The sequence below is a fragment of the Hemicordylus capensis genome, chromosome 7 (genome assembly GCF_027244095.1).
Source record: "Hemicordylus capensis ecotype Gifberg chromosome 7, rHemCap1.1.pri, whole genome shotgun sequence".
Taxonomy (NCBI): domain Eukaryota; kingdom Metazoa; phylum Chordata; class Lepidosauria; order Squamata; family Cordylidae; genus Hemicordylus; species Hemicordylus capensis.
This window is the reverse complement of record NC_069663.1, coordinates 20,953,275-20,960,821: the sequence shown is the minus strand read 5'-3', so window position 1 is coordinate 20,960,821 and position 7,547 is coordinate 20,953,275.

The window sequence follows — 7,547 nt, the reverse complement described above, 5'->3', positions numbered from 1 at the left end:
CAATCTACAAAGTCAAGAGATTATAACTGTTATAGGAACACAGGAAGCGGCTGTCTACTGAGTCAGACCAGTGGTCCGTCTAGTTCAGTCATGGCTGCACGGGCTGGCAGCAGCTCTCCAAGGCTTCAGGCCAGAATTTTTCTCAGCTGTTGGAAAATAAGAAGCTTCTTTATATTGACTGGACTAGCTCAGTATTGTTTTGATTGAGTGGCAGCAAGTATCCGAGGTTTCAGGCGGGGGGGGGGGGTTTCCTTTCCCAGCCTTTCCTGGAGATGAGGGGGATTGAACCTGGGGCTTGACCACTGAGCTATGGATGCTACTGAACAAAGGGAGCTGCCTTGTATTGGGTCAGACACAGAGGTGTGCACAAAACCAGAAAACCCTGTTCGGTTCGAGTCGAACCGGACTTGAACCAAACTGTTTTGTGCACACTAGAACTGGGCCTGGTCCGGCTCGAGTCTGAAGTGGTTTGGGCCTGGCTTGGAGGGGGGCAAATTTTAACCTCCATTGTGGGATCTCAGAGGGTGCAACCACGGGGGTCTCTCCCCCTGCCCCCACTGGCATCCTTCCAATCTCAAATGGGCAGTTTTTCGCCCATTTCCAGCCCATTTTGGACCCCTCTGTGCTAGCGGCAGCCATTTTGGAGGCTCCTGCACATGTACACCGGCCATTTGCATAGCCAGGTCATGACCTAGCCATGCAGCTGGTCAGTGTGCATGTGCAGTGGTCTCCAAAAGATCCACCACCAGCACAGAAAGGCCTTGAAACAGTCTGGAATGGCCCATTTGAGACCAGAGGGGAGTCAGCAGGGGGAGGGGGACCCATCATGGCAGCTTCCCCCCCCCAGGCCCCACATTAGTGGTAAGTCCACCTTTTTTATTTGTTATTTTTATAGCCCGGACCGACCCCAGACCAGCTCAGGGGGTTTGGACCTTGAACTGGCTTGCACATCCATCGTCCAACAGACCATTCATCTAGTTCAGTATTGCCGACTCTCACTGGCAGCAGTTCTCCAGGGTTTCAGGCAAGTCTCTCCCAAACCTTCCTGAAGATGCTACCGGGGATTGAACCTGGGACCTTCTGCATGCTAAGCAGATGTTCTACCACTGAGCTGGCCCCATCCCAAGGTCAACCAATGTGTTTCATTGACCGAGTCTGAATTTGAACCGAGGCCTTGCTGTTCCGAGTCCAAGATTGTAGCCACTACACCAGACTGTCTCTCTATTCATGGGATCAGAGTGTTGAAGTTTACACTGAGAGGCAGGTAGGATTGCCATCTCTTTTGCTGCCCTGAAACAGCATCTCAACATCCATAAATTAATAAGGGGGAAACGTTCCCTCTCTCCGCGTCAGCAAAAACACACTTCATTTCAGCATGTCGGGCTGCTGTTAAATGCAGAAGAGCGGGGCCGGTTTGAAAAAGAAACAAGGTATGCCATAAATTATGCAAATGACATATACTAATATTGTGTACCTGGTTTGCCTAATTAAATATGGGGTTTGGAAAGTAGGGAAATGTTATTGCCAAATGTTATTGGATCTTGACTACAGCACCACAACTTCCTGCTCCTGCCAACATTTTGTCTCACCAAGAAGACACCGAATGATGCTCTGAAGATGCAAATTACCTTTCACAGCAGCCCATTGTTAAACACCATCAATCCACTTTTTTCCTGTTCTCTGTGATGTGACCCATGATAGGTGTAGAGAGAGAGAGCTACCTCCCTGGAGGTCCATTAATTGGTGGGGTTCAGTAGACTTACATCTGGAGATCCACCTACATCCACCACCACCCCCGCCGCCATTTCTGCCATGCCCAGCTCCCGTTCACAGGCACAGAGCTGGTTCACACACGTCTATGTATATAACTGATTTCTGCATCCCAATGACCCTCGGCTGAATCCGCGAATGCACACCCTTGAGAAGCACAGTCTTTGAAGAGCCGTTAACCTCCTTTCTGACATACACCGGTTGATTCTGAAGTCTGACTTGGACATTTGACTTTTGAATTTTGCGATCAACGTTAGACATGGACATCGAAATGTCATTGCTCAAGTTTCTGTCTCTGTCCAAAAGAATATTTTCTTCACCAGCCCAGCTGGGTGCTTTTTTCCTTTTCCTCACCCCCTGCGTCAGCATGCTGATGAAGGTGGAAGGGGCATGTCCAGAAAGGGTTAGCATGCCTAGTGGTGGCACCCCAGCGGCAGGTGCACTGGGGCGTGGGGGTGTCCTGACAAACACACCACACACACACACACACACACACACACACACACACACACACACACAGTCCCATGCCCAGGGACATCCACCCCGCATCCTTTCATGGCTACACTAGGGATGTGCGGAACTGGTTAGAATCAACCCTGGTTCAGTTTGAACCAACCTGGTTCGACCGGTTTGAGCTCGAACCAAACTGGCCCCCGAAAAAGAGAGTCCGAACCGGGAAAATTACGCGGTGACGTAAATGGCCTCAGTGTATGGGTGGAAGTCACACAAATGGCCTCCGCACAGTGGCGCCGAGGGGGGCCACTGCTGCAGAGCTGCTGCCGCTGAGGAGCCACCACCACTGCTGCCGCCACCACAGTGGGTGCCCTCTTGCCGACCCACCCCCTCAGGCCTCAACCAATTTTTAGTTGGGGAAGCCCACCCCCTTTGGTTGTAAAGGGGAATCCTTACTGGATTCCCCTTACAAGTAAAGCACCCGGGGCCAGGCCAAACTAGGTCAACCCAGATTGGCACTGCAGCACGAACCGATCCGCCACCATTTCTAATGAACCGGTTTTTCAGACCGGGCAATTCGGTTCAAATTCGATTCGAATGCTAACCGAACCGCTGCTGCCAGTTCCGTGCTCACCTCTAGGCTACACCACTCCAAGACCCAGAGCATATAAATGATACAGATGCATGTGTGAACCAAATCGTTTCTAGTTCTCTGACCAGAAAGTTTTAAAAACTCCTCTACATCTAGTGTAAAATGATAAAAGACGTGTGTTCTGGTAATGCTGAGTCAAATTCTAGATTTTGCTGAGCAACAGAAACTCAGCAAGGATTGAAAATTGCATCTACTGATCAGACATTGGATTACAGCATTCACAAGATCCAGGAGATCCTTGTGGATCTCTGCTGCCTGGTCCACACATGCATTCTTCCACTTGTAGGTGGAAGAAGTCGTGCTGTGAATATACTAATTTTAGGAAAGGTTGTCAGCTAGGAGCACACAATTATTGCTATATATGAAATATGACATCCACTCTTTATAACGGAAACCCAAGTATAACCTCTGCAGGGTGGACTCTGCGTTGATTAAAGCATGATCCCATTTGTGTTTTGTGGTGGCACACAGAAGGAAACTGAGGCCATTCAAGCAGCCCCAATGCTTCCTTGGAAGTCCGCAACAGTCCCACAATGTGACAGCTCCTTCACACTGTGCATCCTGCCAGCTACTATACATAGGCTAAATAAATAAATTAAACAAGGGCTTATTTGTTACCTTCATATTCCGTCCTTCCTCAAGGACCTATTCGCCTCACAACAATCCTGCAAGGTAGGCTACTGGCAGATAATGTGACAATCCAGACAGTTCTGTCTGGCCAATCTCACTGCTACACAAGTGTGTTTCCCACCCACCCATCCCACCTTGCACCATTCCTTAATCCTTCCTTTAAAAAAAATAATTATAGAGGCTAATGTGATGTGTTTTATTGTGGGGTTTTGTTTTGTTTTTAAGAAAAAATCACAGTGAGCCGCCATGAATTTGGGATCGACCTCTTATTTTAAAAAAACTGGTGGAGGGGAGGGGTTTGACTAACTTCCCCAATAAAGCTTACCTTTTTTTTGGATCTTAAACAACTGTCTCAAGCTACACTTCAGTGGGCTCAGCATTTAGTTCTCATACTTCTGAATGTTCAAATACTTGGCATAAACAGATAAATAAATGTCCTCAACTGTCCCTCTGCACACAGTTTAAAAGCTACTTTAAACAACAGTATTCAATTGCCGGTTGGAATCCCTGCTGGTACCTCTATTGGGCAGCAGTGATATAGGAAGATGCTGAAAGGCATCATCTCATACTGTGTGGGTGGAGGCAATGGTCAACCCCTCCTGCATTCTACCAAAGACAACCACAGGGCTCTGTCAGGGCCAGAAGTCGAAATTGACTTGATGGCACACTTTACCTTTATTCAACCAGCAGTGGGGCTGGTTGGACAGAATCAGCCAAAGCGGCCCAGCAACTGACTCATGGGCACCCAGTGGGCTTTATGGTGAGTTGGGATTTGAACCCGGCTTTCCCAGTCCAACATCTCAACACTGTACTTTGCTTTTTAAACATTTTAACCCCCTGCAGTGATGCAGTTGCAAACTCAGAAGTGCAGGTGTTCTCCATGTCAGCTCCTATGGCCATGACCACCCCAACAGCCAGGGAAGCCGAGAAGTACCAGCACTCTCTCCCTGCGTGTCCCCCCTCCACTACACCCCCTGCACCAAGGCAGGAAGGGGGAGAGAAAGAGAGCTATGGATTTGCAGCATTTTAGGTTTAACTATCTGGTTTATAATAATTTTAATGATTTTCTATTTCATGGTATCTGTACTATATCTTGTGCTGGTCTTTGACTGTAATAAAGATGCTTGATCGAAGAAAGGAAGAAAAAGAAAGAAAGAAAGAAGGAGGAAAAGTGAAAGAAAGAAAGAAAGAAAGAAAGAAAGAAAGAAAGAAAGAAAGAAAGAAAGAAAGAAAGAAAGAAGGAGGGAGGGAGGGAGGGAAAGAGAAAGAAAGAAAGAAAGAAAGAAAGAAAGAAAGAAAGAAAGAAAGAAAGAAGGAGGAAAAGTGAAAGAAAGAAAGAAAGAAAGGAAAAGAGAAAGAAAGAAAGAAAGAAAGAGAGAGAGAGAGAGAGAGAGAAAGAAAGAAAGAAAGAAAGAAAGAAAGAAAGAAAGAAAGAAAGGAAGGAAGGAAGGAAGGAAGGAAGGAAGGAAGGAAGGAAGGAAGGGGTAGAAGAAAAAGAAAGAGAGGCAGAAGAAAGAAAGAAAGAGAAGGAGGGAGGGAGAAGGAAAGAAGGGGGAAAGGGGGAGAGAGTGGGGGACAGCCAAATGTGCATAACACATCATGTATCTGAACAAGTCCCCTCCAATTTGTGCCATCATTATATCTGTGCCACAAGCCTTCCCACCTCTGCTAATTCCAAATTACTCCTGTTCCCAATTACGGGGAATAATTGCTGGCAAGGGCTTGAACTTCCCCAGCCTCCTGGCCGAATGTTGAGTAAGTCTCCTTCCTGCGCAAAAGTCCTCAGACCCTTGGCTGACATCCAAGCTGGCGAAATGACTCCCGAGAAGCCCCGCTACTGAAGGCAGAGGCATTCCCCACGAGTGCTGCGAAGCAGGGAGTCACTTCGTCTGGATCTCAGCCCTCGTCGTCCCGCAAGCGGGGCTCCTCTCACCTCCTTGGCCAGCCCAGCAGCGCCGCGAAGTCTGTCTCTCCAGGGAAGGAAGAAGCACCTTCTCTCTCCCCGCAGTCCAGCCAGCTTCAGGCCTCCCTCCGGTTCAGGAGTCAAGTCAGGACTGCGTGTGGCGCCCGCAGTTGCCCCCAGCGCCTCTGCCTACTCCTCCTCCTTTCCTGGTGCATCTGTGTCTTTCTCTGCGCTGCAGATGCAGCAGGAAACCGTCCTGCCTCCTGGAGTCGGAGAAAGGGATTTATTTATTTCATTTGTTTTATTTTTTTTTTCTTACAGGGAAACGAACTCTTGGTTGTGGGCAGACACGGATAACACATCTGATCCCAGCCGGGCGCAAGGATGCTGCACACAGATCTTTAAGATCCGCTTTTAGAACTGGGAATGCTCCGAGTTCGCAAGAGCGGGCCCTTTCCCCCGCGACTGCAATGCTTTCTTTGAAGTTGCCAATCGTCCAGGTTTGAGACACAGCCCTTCCGTGGCGGCCTCTCTATTGCTTTCTTACTTAAAAGCAACCCAAGGAAGACTCCGATTCGGATCAGAGGTGCTGGAGGAAGGGGGTGTTTAACCCTTTCGACTCTGTGCTGTTCTCCCAGTCTAACGATGGCCCTCGAAAAGCAGCTGTTAGCCCTGCTGAGAGACTTATTATTATTATTATTATTATTACATTGATATCCCGCTCATCCTCCAAGGAGCCCAGAGCGGTGTACTACTACATACTTGAGTTTCTCTTTCGCAACAACCCTGTGAAGTAGGTTAGGCTGAGAGAGAAGTGACTGGCCCAGAGTCACCCAGCTAGTTTCATGGCTGGATGGGGATTTGAACTCGGGTCTTCCCGGTCCTAGTCCAGCACTCTAACCACTACACCACGCTGGCACAGGGCAGGGCTGTTACTCTGAATCTCCTTCGGAAGAGAGTGTGTGCATTCACGCACCAGCCCAAACTTACCCCAAAGTCCCTTCGAGAGATCCTTGGACCCGCTCCACACACAAATCGGGCTTTGTCTTGCAAATCCTAGATTATCTCGGTGTATTTCCAGGTTTTAAAAATGCTGGTTTGAAGCTACTTTTTCGGAAAACAAAAATGGAACACATAGGGAGAGGCGCTGACATAGAATCATTTAGCATGATAAGAGGGAAACGATCTTTCGAAATGCAGATATCGCTCTTTAGGGGGCTCTCTCTCTCCTCAAACCCCCCCCCCTTGGCTCGAAGGAAAACATGGAGGCATGCCATGTGAACTTGCATCAAAACGAAACTCAAGTGCAGAGGGGAGGGGCTGCTTCCCTCAATGTCGTGAGTGTGATTTGAAGTGGCTTCGCTCAACATTTATCCTGCAGCTTGAAGCTGTGTACAAATAACTCCCAAGGGGAAAAATACAGGTACATAGGAAGCTGTCTTCTACCAAGTCAGATTCTTGGTAGATCCAGCTCGTATTGTCTACACCAGGGATTCTCAACGTTGGGTCTTCAGATGTTATTGGACTTCAACTCCCATAATCCCTAGCCTCAGTGGCCTTTGGTTGGGGATTCTGGGAGTTGAAGTCCAGTAACATCTGGAGACCCAACGTTGAGAATCCCTGGTCTGTACTGACTGGCAGCAGCTCTCCGAGGTTTCAGACAAGAGTCTTTCCCAGCCCTACCTGGGCGCTTTCCAGATTACACGCTGTTCAGCAGTAAAATGCTTCCGCTTGGCTTGTGTAACCCTCCTGCAATGGGAAAATACAGCTATTTTTCGGCAATGGACTTGCAACGTTGTAGGACTAAAACACAAGGATAAAATCCGAAAGAAGGCATCAGAAGGGTGAACAGCGCGTGTGTCCCTTGCTGACAGCTCAGGGACTTGGATGTCAAAATGCAGGCAGAACAGAAGCACACTTAATGGACACTTAATGAGAGGAGAGCTGGTCTGGTGGTAGCAAGCATGGCTTGACCCCTTAGCTAAGCAGGGTCCGCCCTGGTTGCATTTGAATGGGAGACTGAAGGAGTGTAGCTATAATTGAGCAGAGGGCTTCAAAGACCCCTGGGGACCCCGAATTCCAGAGGTCCCCCCTAGCTCCACCCCTTCCTATTTTGATCATTATCTCCCTCACTTTGAG